This window comes from Haliotis rubra, unplaced genomic scaffold, assembly GCF_003918875.1.
Source record: "Haliotis rubra isolate DU_JTF1 unplaced genomic scaffold, ASM391887v1 Scf1225, whole genome shotgun sequence".
Lineage (NCBI taxonomy): Eukaryota > Metazoa > Mollusca > Gastropoda > Lepetellida > Haliotidae > Haliotis > Haliotis rubra.
The window spans coordinates 169,888-187,083 of NW_025765143.1; the positions used below are offsets into that span (position 1 = coordinate 169,888).

The window sequence follows — 17,196 nt, forward strand, 5'->3', positions numbered from 1 at the left end:
TTGGGTATTATTTACGATCACCATTAAACCTCTAAATCACTATAAAAAGAACAAAGAGATGGTAAGATGGTTAAATTGTTATTATTTCATTGCTGAGATCTGTGTGATGTACTCGATACACTGACAGTGCCATAATCAGTTCCATTAGGCTACACCGCCGTTCCAACCATGGGTGTACAGAATGTCAAGTCACAAGAATAAAAATGCAAAATTTCTCAATTCAATATCGTGTATGGCCGCCCGCGCATTCACCACTGCCAAACACCGTCTCCTCATCGACTGCCTGATGCTTGTGAACACGTGGTTGGGGATTCTGCGCCATTGCTCTTGCAAGGCAGCGCCAAGTTCCTGCAAATTCTGAGGTTGGTTCCTAAGACCACGAAGCCTTCTCCCAAGTGCATCCCAAACGTGCTCTATTGGATTAAGGTCAGGGGACCCGATGGCCAGTCCATGACGTTGATTCCAGCGTTTTGAAGGAAATTTCGTGTCAACATCGCGGTATGCGGCCGAGCATTATCATGCTGGAACTGCAGACCTGGGCCATGAGCCGCCATGAAAGGAACGAGTTCAGGGGTGAGCACCTGGTCGCGGTAAGCAGCAGCTGTGAGGTTTCCACGGATGACCAGAAGTCGGGAACGGTTGTTCCCACAGAAAGCACCACACCGTGCAACTTCCGCCCCAGATCTGTCGACTTCCTGTACACAACATTGGGCATACCGTTCACGACGTCGTCTCAGACTCTATGCCTGCCGTCCGCGAATCTGAGGGTAAACCTGGATTCATCGCTAAAGACGGCTCGATTCCAGTCTCTCTGGGTCCATCGGAGGTGACGTTGGACCCACAGCAGACGTTGACGTTGATGAAACGGCGTCAATATTGGTCCTCGATATGGACGTCGAGGAATGGAGATTGGCAGCCCGCAACCGATTTCAGAATGGTCTGTGAGGACAGTCGACCTCTAAACATCTCAGCCCTGGTTCGTGTAGCCGGCAGAAATCTGTCACGTAGGTGACGTAGGACGATTGACGGTCTTCTGCTCGTGACGTCACACGTGGACGACCCGACTTTGGGCGATCAGAAGTGGTGCCAGTTTGTTGTAGACGACCTCGCAAGTCATACACAGTACGACGGCTGCATCCCATTGCTCTTGCGACGTCAATAACTGATCTTCCCGCTTGCAACATGCCAACGGCACGTTCACGTTGCACATTTGACAATCGTGGCATTTCAAGTACCGTTAGAACTGTGGTTTAAAAGTGTTTTTTCAATTCTTGAGGCCAATGCAAACACGTGCATATGAAGAAAACTTCGATGCGAAGATCACGTGATCGACTGCACGTGCAAAACCTGATTTGGCACTAACGTCATTTGCACGACGAATGGATGGGTTTGAGTGGGTTTTGCTAACGTTTTCTAGAGTCGAAAGATAGGGATCCCATTTCGGATACATAGATGTATCATCAGAGAAAAATTATTCATTATTTTTCAAATTACATTTTGTGATGTTTCTTTTTTGACTCAGTATATATTTACAGATTGATCTAATGATAGTGGCGCAGTAACGTTGCTTATGCCAGAACAATATTTTTCTTGATTACGAAATAACAGCACTATTTTTACAACAGCAGCAGCCGCCATATTAACAACTCCTAAATATATTAAAATACACCCTGAATATAAACAATATATATTAGTCTTTCCAGATTGACTTTCGTGCCTTCAGGCTATTAACAACTTATCGTGTAGGCATCAATTTATATTGAAATAACTGAATAATAGAATGATCTTGCAGCTGGACAATACGACATCGTCTTTTATTGGTTATGTTGTACCTATCAATTTTGATATGTTGTAAGTGCATTCATCAAAATCTATATTGTGTACGAAATGTGTCAGTGTTTTATTCGTTGAGGGCAAACCTGGGTTATGTTTCCGTACCAGACGTCTAAGGGAAATAACTCTCTGTGACCGCCAAGGTTAGACCCTTGGTGTCATCTGTTCTTCTGCACTGACCATCTTGTCAGCAATGATTCATCGAACATAAATGGTTGACCCAAATACCTCTTGTGTTTTCAGGCATGTATCTCTGTTTTACTGTCAAGATAAGGCCGCAACACACATAACACTATGCATAACAAGTTTTCATAGACTTGTAATACAGGTAAATGTGAGTTAAGTAATGTTTGCTAGTTTTACGTTAGCGCTGCCCACGGCAGACATATTATGATCGTGAAGGTCATTTAATATGTGAGTGCCAAATGTAGACATGATGGATATATTTCATTGTTAATAGTGTAGACAGTATAATCTAGAATAATGTACATTATTAGCAACATTTTTCTAAAATGCTGTCATATACATGCGTGATTATTTCGCTGTAGTTCTACCACCAAACTCTATCATGTACTGCAAGTATTTGGCAGAATCATTGTTAACCATGATGTTGTTGCATTATGACATGCAGCTGATGTCATACAAATCTAACTAGTGCATTTACACTAAAATATGATCAGATAAAGTTAGATCACTCTGCGTGTCTTGTCAACAGTGATTGTATTTGCACTTGAGCTGTAGTGTGATTTTACGACACTTCAGTAAGAATGTAATACACTGCAACTAAAATCACATTTATTGTAAATCGTTTGTAATTTCTCGGTATCCATTAGTATTGATAGATTACCCAAATTATTATTTCTTAGTAAAAATATTTTCAGACAAAACATATTTGCAAATGCATTATTAGCTCTCTGTTATCTGAATACCTGATCATCATGCTGATAGTTATAGTGGCATTGTTGTACAGTTTGTGATATAATATTTCATTACCATTAGTGTTAATGTAACTGTTCATGATTGAATTTATCCTTTCTTGTTACTTTGTAGAGTATATTTAGTCAGTCAATTTTGTCATGTCGTCCCTATGGTCCAAAGTATGGTGATCAACCTCCAGTTGTTGGCAGTCAATAGCCCGTCTTTATGTAGTATTGTCATTTATATACTGTAAATTTAAAATATTTTAGATTTAATTACTAATTTTAAATTTATATCTGTGAAAATCTAGTTGTTTTACTGTCCTTTGCTGAAAGGTTTTTAATATTTACTTTAAAATTACTATAAATCTATGTTTTGATTTACCCACGATATGGTTGAAATATTGTCGATGTGACAAATCTTAACTCACTATCTCATTATTTTCATGATAGTTGTGAAACTGTTTCTGGTCATGTAGTTTACATTGTCATTGTAAAAGCAAGAATTTTATGTATTTCAACTTCATTATTGTGATGAACAATAAAGCTGACATCCATAAAATTCTTGCCTCATCATGTATCACTTCTAGATGCCATTCACAGACTCGATTGTCTTTGTAACTACAATACAAGAACTGCTTAGATACAATTAGTGCAGGGGACTTGTGTAATTATGTGGCAATTGCATGTTAACTGTTGGAACCAAAACCAGTTGTAATCACTATTGTGTATTGATTCAGATAAAAACATGGTTCCATTTTTTTTCTAAGAAAAATACAAAATGTTTGGATGTCAACTTCCAATTCTTTATTGTGAATAACACCTTTTCAGGTGTATGCTTGCTCTTTCATCAGGTGATTGGTAGGAATTATGGGGGATATGATATATATATATATATATATATATATATATATATATATATATATATATATATACATATATGAGGCACTACAAAGAAAACATGTTTAGCAATGTAATACAAACATGAGGCCAGTGATACACTAAAACAACATGATAATATTCTACCCATCAAAAGTTTAGACTCACTTAAAGCACTCACTATATATTATGTATATATATGTGGTTGCATCAAGATGAATTTCTCCACTAACTTGGGGAACCAACTCCAAACCTTATAAAGACAGATTGCACAATGATCATGCAACAACAGATGCGTTTTGGTGTAAAGTTTTGTTAAGAATTCGCCAGTTTTCACTGTGTTTCATGATTTATTAACTCATGACAATAATCTTTTCAACATTACGAATTTGTTTTACAATACATCCAGTTCATGTATGTAAACAGTACCTTCAAACAGTATGGAATATTTTGCCAAATCTACTTTAGAACAGTTGACTGTAAGTTGCTGCATTTACACTATTGAATCTAAACTTTTGATTTCCAGGAGGAAAAACCAGTTCTTTCACTCGTCATATTTACACAATGTTACTTTCTCACACGATACCTGATGCAGGTGGATGCGACACTGAAGGCGGTCTGTGCTATGAATGATTAGCTATGCGAGGGACTAACATTTTGTATGTCATTTATTTTTGGAAAATGATGTCATTGACCAGTTAAGACATGTTTCAGCACAGTTGCGTTGGTCAGGCATGTAGAATGATGTAAACCGCTGATTAGCGTTGCGCACAATTGTCTCTAAAACCAGCAGACGACTGTCCTAAAGCAGACGAACTGTTTCCTATCAACCCGTAGCAGACGGTTAACCGTTAAGCAGACGACGAACTACTGCTCTCCCATTCCTCCGCTTAAATCAATACCTTCCATTTGTTACCTCATGTTTACAGAGGATTCCTCAGTTCCACAGCACATTCAAAGTACCTCCCTTCCATTGTTCAGTCGCTCGCTTCACCGTTTATCATGGATTTGGGAAGTAACTATATTGTTGTCATGAACTACTAACTTTTCCACTACTTCTGCTTGTCGACATAGGCAACTAAAGGCACAGTTATATGCATGTTGATCGAAATACGGTTTCCTGGACTGTGGTCCAGACTAGACTTCTTAAAACCGCTGTAAAATATGTGGAACATAAAAGAGTGTGTCGCTAAACAACCAACAACAAATAAAATAACCCTACTCATTCCAGAGGCACACACATTATTATACTCGCTATTTTCAAATTTTTGAATGTTTGTACCATCAAATACAAACAAGTGCTCACGTGCCTGTATTCATTATGTCTGACAGAATAAGTTAAAGACATTCACATAACCAGTTGTTGGGGACTGTTTTACAGTAACCTTTTGCAGTCTCCATCCCGTGCGTATCTCTTCTATAGATCACTTTTACATTTAGCTCTACTTATATATAAAAACTGTCTCTCAGATACGGATAGTTTATCAAACCTTCATACCTTCGGTTTCAAGGATTGTGAAAATCAAGATATCTTTTTATTTGCAAACACATGTTAAAAGTTACACCAGTTAGGATGCAGCGCTTTCCAACCCGTTACGTTGTACTCTTTGCTGTTTATGAAACGCCACGAACTATGCATGTTTACATCCGACGGTTCATATCTGTCCGGAATCTGATAAAGACAGGGAAGCATATAACATTCCCTGTTAAAGCAGTGACGTGAATTTCCATGAATAAAGTGAACCATGTTTGTTATCCCCATGATGCCGTTTGCGGGGGTATTCAGGCGGACTCCGTTATCCCGCGTCCAAATCCCGTGCGATGCATTGTCTCTTTTCGGAGCCAGAACTCTAAAACCGTTCACTATTTCTTCACCAAACTTGGCACATAGATAGATCTGGTGGTGTACTGGTGCCTTTTGGTAGTTTTGGATTTCTGAATACAATATTTTTTGGCGTTTCTGTGGCAGCAAGTTTGACTTAGCACAAATTGGTGGTAGTGCACTTTTCGGAACGGAACTCTAAAACCGTTCACTATTTCTTCACTAGACTTGGCACATAGATAGATCTGGTGGTGTACTGGTGCCTTTTGGTAGTTTTGGAATTCTGAATAAAATATTTTTAGCGTTTCCATGGCAACAAGTTTGGCTTAGCCTGAAATTGGTGGTAGTGCTCCTTTTCAGACAGAACTCTAAAACCGTTCACTATTTCTTCCTCAAACTTGGCACATAGATAGATCAGGTGGTGTACTGGTGCCTTTTGGTAGTTTTGGAATTCTGAATAAAATATTTTTGGCATTTCCGTGGCACCATGGCAACAAATTTGACTTAATACAAGGAATTGGTGGTTGTGCTCTTTTCGGAGGTGAACTCTAAAACCGTTCATTATTTCTTCACTAACTAGACTTGGCACATAGATTGGTCTGGTGGTGTACTGGTGCCTTTTGGTAGTTTTAGATTCTGAATAAAATATTTTTGGCATTTCCATGGCAACAAGTTGAGTTAGCTGGAATTGGTGGTAGTGCTCTTTTCGAAGACGGAACTCGAAAACCGTTCACTATTTCTTCACCATTGTTTAACCTAGTATGTTGTTCACCCAACATGCATCATTTACGCCAAGTGTTGAAAAATAACACACTGACTCCCTTCAATGCAGTCATTTAACTTTCAGCTTTGAGTGAGTGGGTGAATGAGTGAGTGAGTTAACTTTAATGTCATGTCGGCAATGTTATAGACATATTGTGACCTCAACAAGTTGTACTCTTACGTTACATAATAATTGCCATCGGAAGACAGTATAATAACTAGCAAAATATCACAACATGTTTTAAAACTGGTGGTAGAACAAAACAATATCTGAATATTGCATCACGATACAAAAGTAAACAAGGGGCTATAGATCATCAGCAATAAAGGTAAGGTCATCATGCTAGGAGCCATGAGGACTTACGGTACTTGTACCTCTGCTTCCTCCATGGCCCCCTATACCTTTCCCCCAGTAACTGTGATTTTGCAAGTTTAGCCAGAGAATAAAATTAGACAAATATTCTGCAGTTAAAATACAGGTAGACTGGAATATACTTTGAATAAGTTGGCCTTACGTACCCTTTTAGGGGGACAATAAATTTACGCTACTTCAACTTCTTTTTTCTTTTAAAAAGCACAATATCAAATGGGATGTAACTTTACAAAAAAGGTTCTTTATTGTTTTACATTGAAATATTTATCACTTGTGATGAAAAAAATCAACACAATCAGGCAGGACATGTTTGACCGTGATCACCACAGGGGACACAAAATGGAGGATCCCCATTTCAATAAATATTCATGAGTGTATCTCGAATGACCAATACGACATGTCCTCTTCAAATCTGGACTGAAAGCCCAAGCAGGAGTGCCCGATAGTTGGTTTTGTTTGATGTAATGTATTGATATCTACTTGGGTGTCCCAGTTGTTTTGCATTAGATATTTGATGTGGCTTCTAAGTGTAGGTTTAAAATTACTGTGATGTGAAGTGGTGTCACAGATTTGTTGAGTGTTGCCTCTGCAGCAGGATCGGCCATAGTGCTTCCAACCAACTTGGCTGACCATGTCATATTGGTCAGTTGCAAGCTTATTGTATAATTCGAGAATTTCGATTTAGAGTGGATGTTCACATGACATATGATTAATTGCCTGAGACCGTAAAAGAGAATCTGGAAATAGTATGCATTGTTGAGATTTAGACTGTTTGATATATACTGTGTCAAAAAAGAAACTTCACATTCTTTCTTCAGGGCACTATAAAAGAACAAGAGATGGTAAGATAGTTAAATTGTTATTATTCCATTGCTGAGATCTGTGTGATGTACTCGATACACTGACAGTGCCATAATCAGTTCCATTAGGCTACACCGCCGTTCCAAAACATGGGAATACAGAATGTCAAGTCACAAGAATATAAATTCGAAATTTCTCAATTCAATATTGTGTATGGCCGCCCCGCGCATTCACCACTGCCAAACACCGTCTCCTCATCGACTGCCTGATGCTTGTGAACATGTGGTTGGGGATTCTGCGCCATTGCTCTTGCAAGGCAGCGCCAAGTTCCTGCAAATTCTGAGGTTGGTTCCTAAGACCACGAAGCCTTCTCCCAAGTGCATCCCAAACGTGCTCAATTGGATTAAGGTCAGGGGACCTCGATGGCCAGTCCATGACGTTGATTTCAGCGTTTTGAAGGAAATTTCGTGCCGAGCATTATCATGCTGGAACTGTAGACCTTGGCCATGAGCCGCCATGAAAGGAACGAGTTCAGGGGTGAGCACCTGGTCGCGGTAAGCAGCAGCTGTGACGTTTCCACGGATGACCAGAAGTCGGGAACGGTTGTCCCCACAGAAAGCACCCCACACCATCCAACTTCCGCCCCCGAATCTGTCGACTTCCTGTACACAACATTGGGCATACCGTTCACGACGTCGTCTCCAGACTCTATGCCTGCTGTCCACGAATCTGAGGGTAAACCTGGATTCATCGCTAAAGACGACTCGATTCAGTTCCTGGGTCCTTCTGGGTCGTTGATGAAACGGCGTCAATATTGGGTGGACGTCGAGAATGGAGACTGGCAGCCCGCAACCGATTTCGAATGGTCTGTGAGGACAGTCGACCTCTAAACATCTCAACCCTGGTTCGTGTAGCCGGCAGAAATCTGTCACGTAGGTGACGTAGGACGATTTGACGGTCTTCTGCTCGTGACGTCACACGTGGACGACCCGACCTTGGGCGATCAGAAGTGGTGCCAGTTTGTTGTAGACGACCTCGCAAGTCATACACAGTACGACGGCTGCATCCCATTGCTCTTGCGACGTCAATAACTGATCTTCCCGCTTGCAACATGCCAACGGCACGTTCACGTTGCACATTTGACAATCGTGACAATTCAAGTACCGTTACAACTGTGGTTTAAAAGTGTTTTTTCAATTCTTGAGGCCAATGCAAACACGTGCATATGAAGAAAACTTCGATGCGAAGATCACGTGATCGACTGCACGTGCAAAACCTGATTTGGCACTAACGTCATTTGCACGACGAATGGATGGGTTTGAGTGGGTTTTGCTAACGTTTTTCTAGAGTCGAAAGATAGGGATCCCATTTCGGATACATAGATGTATCATCAGAGAAAAATTATTCATTATTTTTCAAATTACATTTTGTGAAGTTTCTTTTTTTGACTCAGTATATATAAGGGGTGATAAGATGGCATTTCATTCTGCAGTGAAAATGGAACTGTTGTCAGGTAATCTGGAAGATGCTGTTTTAGATCCAATGATAGCGGAACAAGGCAACTGTGTCACCATCCTTGCATCCGTCCGGAAATATAGATTTGAAAGAGGCATATGTGCTTATCAGTTGATGACATTTTTGTTTGTAAATTTATGAAGAGCTGTTAATGCCAGATCGACCTCTGGTTTTACAATTTACTGAGGAGGTGGTGATACAAGTTGGATGAGAGCTATATCTTAAAGGTTTATATTAGCAGCAGGTATATGAGATTTGACTCTTATTGCAAGTGTGGAATAAAATATGAATTCTTTTTGTAAATATCCTCGTTAAGAGGATTACATATACAGTCAAAAGCCGAAAGCCCACAATGAAGATGGAATACCTACTATCGATGTGTACATATTGACATCAGTATTTAAGTTGGATACTGATACACGTAGCTGCGGAATAATGGACTAACACAATGAGCTATTTCGGCAGTTACACCCGGTTTGAAAATGTTACTGTTAAATCGTGGCTTATCAGCTTGTCAGCCACTTGTGGGACGTGGTGTAACGCAGACATTACCAATTTCTTGCTCTCTGAAGAAATTACTGATAAATGTATACAGTGGGGAATGGGTTACTCTATCCCTCAATCATAAGATTCTGGCCTGATGGGTAAAATGCGTACCCTGAGACAATTTAGCCACGCCTTTCTCCAAATCATTTTGGTATACCGTGAGGGAGTTAATGTTTAAATTGACAGTATTTTTACATTGATAGTTAGTACATGTAGTGAAAAAAACGTGGAAAATACAATAACTACGCTACCACAGATTAAATTTTGTTATAAAAACGAATCGCTAACCATAAAATGATATCACTATTGTTAGCTGGGTATGGAATATGAAATTAAAAGAAGAACAAAATAACAGTTTTGCTTACATTTAAGGAATATGATAAAATGTATGGTAGAATGTATGTTACATAATATTAGTCCTGAGAACAGGTAGATGCGAAATACACATCTTCAGTATTTCGTGCTATTTTCCAGCAGGTAAATGCTTCGTATTGGTAAAAAGCCATATTCTCAAATGCAGCATACGGTTATGTTAAATGAACTGAAGCAGCATGTCACAGTTCTTTGCGATGATGAGATACACACTGAAAATAATGCCAAACTTCACGGGAAGCCAAACACAAGCATCTTCACAACCATGACAGCTCTCTACATTGACAAGGAAGAATATTACTCTGTATATCTGCCAGGTTCACTCTACCAAGCGACTTAGCCGTCGTGAAGGTTATGGCGACCCACCTCTTGAGTATCGTCAGATATTAGGGCCTGTAAGTCTGCGAGGCGCTGCTCCAGGTATTAAGCTGGTTCCCGGCTCCCTTTGCGCGCCAACTTACGATATGCGAGAGGGGCCCAGCTTCTTTCCGGTACCAGATTTCCGGTGACAAGCGTATATTCAAGAACCAGGTCTTGTTCTAAATTTCACGACCGTCAACTATGACTTAACTAGACTGGACCGAGTTTTCATTGTTTGTCACCGGGAGTACTACGATCTCGCGAAGTGCCTTGACCTACTTACGGGTTTAATTATGAACATGTTTGGTATATGTGCTGAATATATCTAAATGACGTGAAGTGGGTTCCGATAGAACAGCCCGTGCTCTGATTCAGTGTTTCCGGTTGTGGTAGTCACACATGTTATGACAGTTAATTCAGAGAGAACTGACATACTGAAGTCATAACTGGATACTCATATATACTACTCAAAAAAGAAACGCATAACACAGATTGTAGTCAGTGTTTTATGTGAAATTATGAGCATCACATGACATGCACCTGGAACAACGTCACTGAAATGATTACAGCAGCAGTTTAGACTAGGTAAACAGTAAATCGCACTCTAAATGAAGGTCAAGGTCAGACGAAACCAGTAACGTTTATGACCACCATTAGAGTCAGTCACAACCTGACACCGTCTACCCATGGACAGAATCAGATTCCGGATGACAGGCCTGGGAATGTTCTGGTACTCGTCTCGCAACGCCAAAAACAAATCGGGAAGAGTCTGTGGCTGTGGATGACGTCGACGCACACGTCTACCCAGTACGTCCTACAAGTGTTCAATTGGGTTAACATCTGGTGATCGTGAAGGCCACGGAAGAACCTGAATGTTGTTCTGTGCCAGGAACACCGTAGTCAAACTTGCTGTGTGGTCGGGCATTATCATGCTGAAAAATAACGTTTTGTCTGTTCATGAACGGAATGACGTGTGGCCTGATGACCTCATCACAATAACGTCGAGCTGTGAGATGGCCCTGAATGTTAAGAAGATCTGTCCTACCACTGTATGAAATGCCCGATGACACACCATAACACCACCCGGGCCAAATCTGTCGACTTCCAGCGCACATATTGCAGAAAAACTTTCATGACGTCGTCCATACACGGGTGATCTCCCGTCTGGACGTCTCAGTATAAACCGTGACTCGTCACTAAAAATGACTGTTCTTCGTCTCTGCATTGGCCATGGCCGATGGTTGACATACCGTTGCCGCAGTTGTTGGTGACCTATAGCCATTTTAGAGAGAACTGCTAGTTTTATTTCTTGATACTGTGATATTCTAGTTGTTTTTTGCTGTCCTTCGATGACAGTTTTTTAATATAATTTACATGCATTTATGGTGAATTCCAAACTTGTTTTAGACACGATATGACTGAAATATTGCCGATGTGACTGTAAATCTTAACTCACTCACTCACACAGTTGCCGTCGTACGTGAGGTTGTGGTAGAGGATGGCGTAAGGAATCTGTCACGTAAATACCGTAAACGGGTGAATCTGTCTCGGGCGGGCGTGGTGACGCGTGATCTTCCGGAGCGCGGTATATCCCGTGTGGTCCCATGCTGTTGAAAGCGATGCCACAGTCTTCCTATTGTGTTCTGGGATACATGTAGGCGCCGCTGATTGTGATTCACAAGCCTCCAAAATATCCAATCGCATTACTCCGGTAAGCCTCAGTAAGTCTAGTCATTACTTTCACGTGTCCGACAAACCCGTGTCTTATGTGACATTTATTCCTAAAAAACAGTTTGGGTTGAGTTTCAGGCATGGTTTTCTGCACTTAGAGATACAAACTCGGAAAGGGGTCAAGGAGGTATAAGTTACCAAAATGTTAAAGTACCTAATGTTTGCGATTCATCCTAAAGAGACAAGACCTGAAAATCTGTGCTATGCGTTTCTTTTTTCAGTAGTTTATGTAGGGCGTTCAGAACATAAACATGTTGACAGAGATTTTTATTAATCTATTTATTGTTTTTGTCATAGTTTCCATGATGAATATACTCATGCTAAACATCATATACTATTTATATGTGAATAATGTCTGAACCTCTCACCATTTATTCATTTATTCTGTGTGATCATTTACATTTGAATATGAAAACAATGCCCGAATGAGCTACCCATGTTTGAAATATTATGTTACTGAAACGTAGTGGAGACACACAGTCACAGCCTTCATACTCGTGTGGAGACACGCTCTCACAGCCTTCACACTCGGGTTTAGGAACTAACATTGTGGAGACACACTGTCACAGCCTTCACGATAGGGTTTAGGAGCTAATATTGTGGACACACACTGTCACAGTCTTCACACTCGGGTTTAGGAACTAACATTGTGGAGACACACTCTCACAGCCTTCACGATAGGGTTTAGGATCTAACATTGTGGAAACACACTCTCACAGCCTTCACGATACGGTTTAGGAACTAACATTGTGGAGACACACTCTCACAGCCTTCACATTCGGGTTTAGGAACTAACATTGTGGAGACACACTGTCACAGCCTTCACGATACGGTTTAGGATCTAACATTGTGGAAACACACTCTCACAGCCTTCACGATAGGGTTTAGGAACTAACATTGTGGAGACACACTCTCACAGCCTTCACGATAGGGTTTAGGAACTAGCATTGTGGAGACACACTGTCATAGCTTTCACGATATGGTTTAGGAACTATCATAGTGGACACACACTGTCACAGCCGGTATCCTCGCAAAACGCAGACCCGTTAAAACACCACTTGTTATAGTTAGTTGCATCCGCGATTAGTAAGATGTACCCTTGATTAAGAGAAATGGTATCACCCACGTAACGAGTTTTGACAATCTAGCAAGTGATCCTTTATTTCGTCAATATATATTTCATGAATAATATGTACAGGTTTTTCAAAGATATTCATCTAAGCGATCTGATAAGAATAATATTTTACCAGAAACATGGTATACATATTTTATAGATTTATCAAATCATGTATCACGTGATGAGTGGAATGCTTATATTGGAAACTATATGCCTGAAAATGAACATTATTCTGATTGTGTAAATGATGAACTGTCTTATTACATAACAATTGCAGAAAGTATATCTGCAACAGACGATGCTATACTGAATAAGTAGCTAGGAGACGACGGTATTCCAACAGAATTTTTAAAGAAAATAAAGGATATGATTGCACCCTAGTGGCTAGAGAACAGTTATCGCCATATTTTAGCGGTATTTGCAAAATTACTCCGTCGTTCGTTAAATTAATGAAACAGAATTAATCATGTTACTTAATTAGCTATTCATCGATGTGTCCAACCCGTTCACTGCCGCCGATCGTGCTTTTATATAACGCGGCGGAAGGGAATCATGGCAGTATAAATAGATGTTTCCTCACAACTAACTGTAACAGTTATCGCCATTCAGAATTTATCATGCCATTCATGAAATAATATATATTTATATCATACAGTAACCTCTAATAATTGATTGTGTGACTATTTGAGTGTTTATTTTACAGTAGATTGATAGGGAATGAAACAATTAATGACTTGTGAACATCAACTTGCTTTTATATATGTCGGGGGACATCCCCCGACTAAGTTAATTTTTTATAGGGTTCATAACTTTATCTTTAATTTTTTTCTCATGTTACTTGCCGTGAAGAATTTTCGTTTGCTGTCCTTTATTGTTGTCGAATACCATGGGAAAAAATACCGGAATTGTAATTGACCGGAACTGCACACGTGTGATACTGATGTATTGGCATTAACTGTTACGCCGCGATAACTGTTCGCTAGCCAGTACCTTGCTTTATTTTTTTCACAAATATTATGTAAAGGTTATTTCCAAGCTGCATGGACTACCTCTATTATAGTATATATATTTAAATAACATTTGTGACGTCATTACATTGTCTGCTCGCTCCATTACTTTTCAGGAATGGAGCGATGTGTATCAGTTTCAAATTAAAGCCTTCATTTTGTCATTTTGACATTTAATTTTGATAACAGAAATATTCCCAAAACTTTGAATGTAATTTAAGTAGGGTAATATCCTCGTAACTCACGAGTCTCCGGGGCCTCGGCTCCATTATTTTTAAGGAATGGAGAGTTACTCGGACATTACCCTCTACATAAAAAGGAAAGCAATAATGAACCTAGAAACTATATTTATAACTATATCGTTATTGGACACTTTGTGTAAATTATTCTTCAATCCATTGTTCATGGGCATATAACTCGAAGAAAATGCAGATTCCACTGTGCTTTCGTGGATTTCAAGAAAGCGTTCGATATGGTTTTTCGATAAATTACTTTTTCTTCTTTTAAAAAATGGTATCCTTGGAAAAATATTTTTGATTGTTCCACTGGTGTTAAACAATGATGTTCACTTAGTCAATTGTTTTTCTCCATCTTTATCAAATTGTAGACCAGGCCATTCATTAATTAGGGGTGACCAGCATGACCCAATTAATTAGTGTGCTATTTTTATCTGCATTTAGGAAGGTCTGCGTTTTGGGAGGTCTGCGTTATGGGAGTAAACCTGACAGCCTTCACACTCGGGTTCATAAACAAACGTAGTGAAGCCACAGCCACAGCCGCCACTTCCGGGATTAGGAACCAACATAGTGAAAACACACTGGCACAGCCTTCACGATCGGGATTTTATACAAAGGGAGTGGAGACACACTTTTACAGCCTTTACGCTCGAGTTCATAAACAAACATAGTGGAGACACACAGTCACAGCCGTCACTTCCGGGTTTAGGAATAGAACACACGGATTTTTCAACACACGTAGTGGAGACACACTGTCACAGCCTTCACACTCGGGTTTAGGAATCATCATAATGGAAATACACTGTCACAGCCATCACACACGTGTTTAGGAACTAACATTGTGGAGACACACTGTCACAGCCATCACACACGGGTTTTAAACAAACGAGGAGGAGACACACTGTCACAGCTTTCATACTAGGATGTTTAAGCAAATGCAATGGAGACATGCTTTCACATCATTCACACTAAGGTGTTTAAAGGAACGTGGTGGAGCCGCAGTGTCACAGCCTTCACACCCGGTTTTATGAACCAACATAGTATAGACACACTGTTTCAGCCTTCACACTTGGGTTAAAAACAAACATTATGGGAGACAGAAGCGCAGCCGGTATTTATTGGTCCCTTGGCCTAGGTCATATGTATTTAAATACAAACCTAAACCCCTATCACCTATTCTCTAATAATCAGAGCGTTTCTTGTCATGACTGACATCCACACAATAACAAGGCTGGCGATGTAGTCAAACGGGAAGTAATAACTGGTGGTGACGAGCTTCAAGTCAACATCAGTGTTCTGCCTCTGCTGTATAGTGGTCCTGTATGTATAGATACAGATAAGCAACGCTGGATTGAAGGTCTGCATAAGTTTAAAAACTAAATTTATAAACTTTGTACCGTTCAATAAAACATGAGGCAAACCTTGAAGTTTATATGTCGTTTATCGTACTGCCCTTTCATATCTCCGCTGCTCTAGTCATAAGTTATTAATCCAAGAAGGTTGAAAAATACGTTTAAATAGAGAAGACAGGCTATGTTCTTTTGTGTAGTTAGGAACATAGAATCAGAATACCACTTTTGTCTTGAATGTCCATTTTATAATGGTCTTGGACGCTCTATCATTCCTGCATATTACTATTCATTTCCTTCACAAATACAATTTCAACAATTGATCGCATCTAATGTATCACTGCTTGCAAAGTATGTATTCTTAGGATTTAAATTACTATCACGTTTTCTACAGTCACATGTATAATATATATTTCAGGCGCTTTATTATGTTATACGCTGTAACTTGTATCTGAATATACGGACCAGTGGACCCCCATGCTGTCAGTAAACTCATCATATCTATCAGTGGTCCTATACGGCATAAAGTTGATATACATGTATACGGTATACATGGCATAGTCGAGGATATATAAGAAAATTCTAACTACAAGAGCTGGCGCTTCTACACCTGCACAAAGAAAATACTCACATGAAACGAGGCTGAAACTGGCAAGCAAAAGCACAACACCGTCACTCACGGCCATTGTAACACTCTGCCGCACAGACCAGGACGAAGATTTAAATATCCTATAACTGTGTTGACAGAAAAGTTAATTTCATGGGACAAAGCAGAATTTCCTGGGAATGTCGTATATGAAGGATTTCGCAACATGCTTCTCATTTTGACGTTTTGCTTGCAATAACATAAAAGCAAAGTAAAGCAAATTCAGCAGATGTCATTACAGACATGTCCTTCATGTTAAGCTGGCCATGTGAATGGATGCAGCTAACGCATAGCTAGACACGAGTACAATATATCTTCATTTCCAAGGACGAATGTTTCATGGACACTACTTCGCCAAAGAATCAACGGTAGTCTACATATCTGACATATCATTCTCTAGACGGATACGACCGGGTTAGAATTGATCTTCAGTAACCCATGCTTGTCGTAAAAGGCGACTAATTCGATCGGGTGGTCAGGCTCGTTGACTGGGTTGACACATGTCATCGTATCCCATTTCCGTAGATCGATGTTCATGCTGATGATCACTGGATTGTCTGGTACAGATTCGATTATTTACAGACCGCCGCCATATAACAGGAATATTGCTGAGTGCGGCGTAAAACTAAACTCACTCCTAGATGGACTAGGACTTTGTTAGGACTGTACACTATTATTAAATGCTAATGCACAGCACTTCGTGAAGTCCGGGACTTGGCTTGACCATCGGTATCCCACGCATGTCATCAGAGGCGCGAACTGGCGTCAGGCTCGCAAACATGTCATCGTATTCCAAGTGTACAAAACGATGCTCATGGTGTCAGTCTTTTGACATTGTGTTTCATCCTGACTCCATTATGTAAGGCCTCCATCATACCGCGGAAATAAAAACAATTATACCTTTTTTTTATTTCATTCAAATTAGGCGTT

At 39.9% G+C, this 17,196-nt stretch overlaps 1 protein-coding gene across 1 annotated transcript in view; it reads right to left on the reverse strand.

Moving 5' to 3' along the window:
- Positions 1-16,294, reverse strand: part of LOC124265993 (multiple epidermal growth factor-like domains protein 10) — a 109,547-nt gene extending 93,253 nt beyond the window's left edge. The window contains exon 1 of the mRNA XM_046700812.1: positions 16,252-16,294. The gene's annotated coding sequence lies outside the window, so the exon portion shown is untranslated. The remainder of the gene's footprint in view (positions 1-16,251) is intronic.
- Between the last annotated feature and the right edge of the window lie 902 nt (positions 16,295-17,196).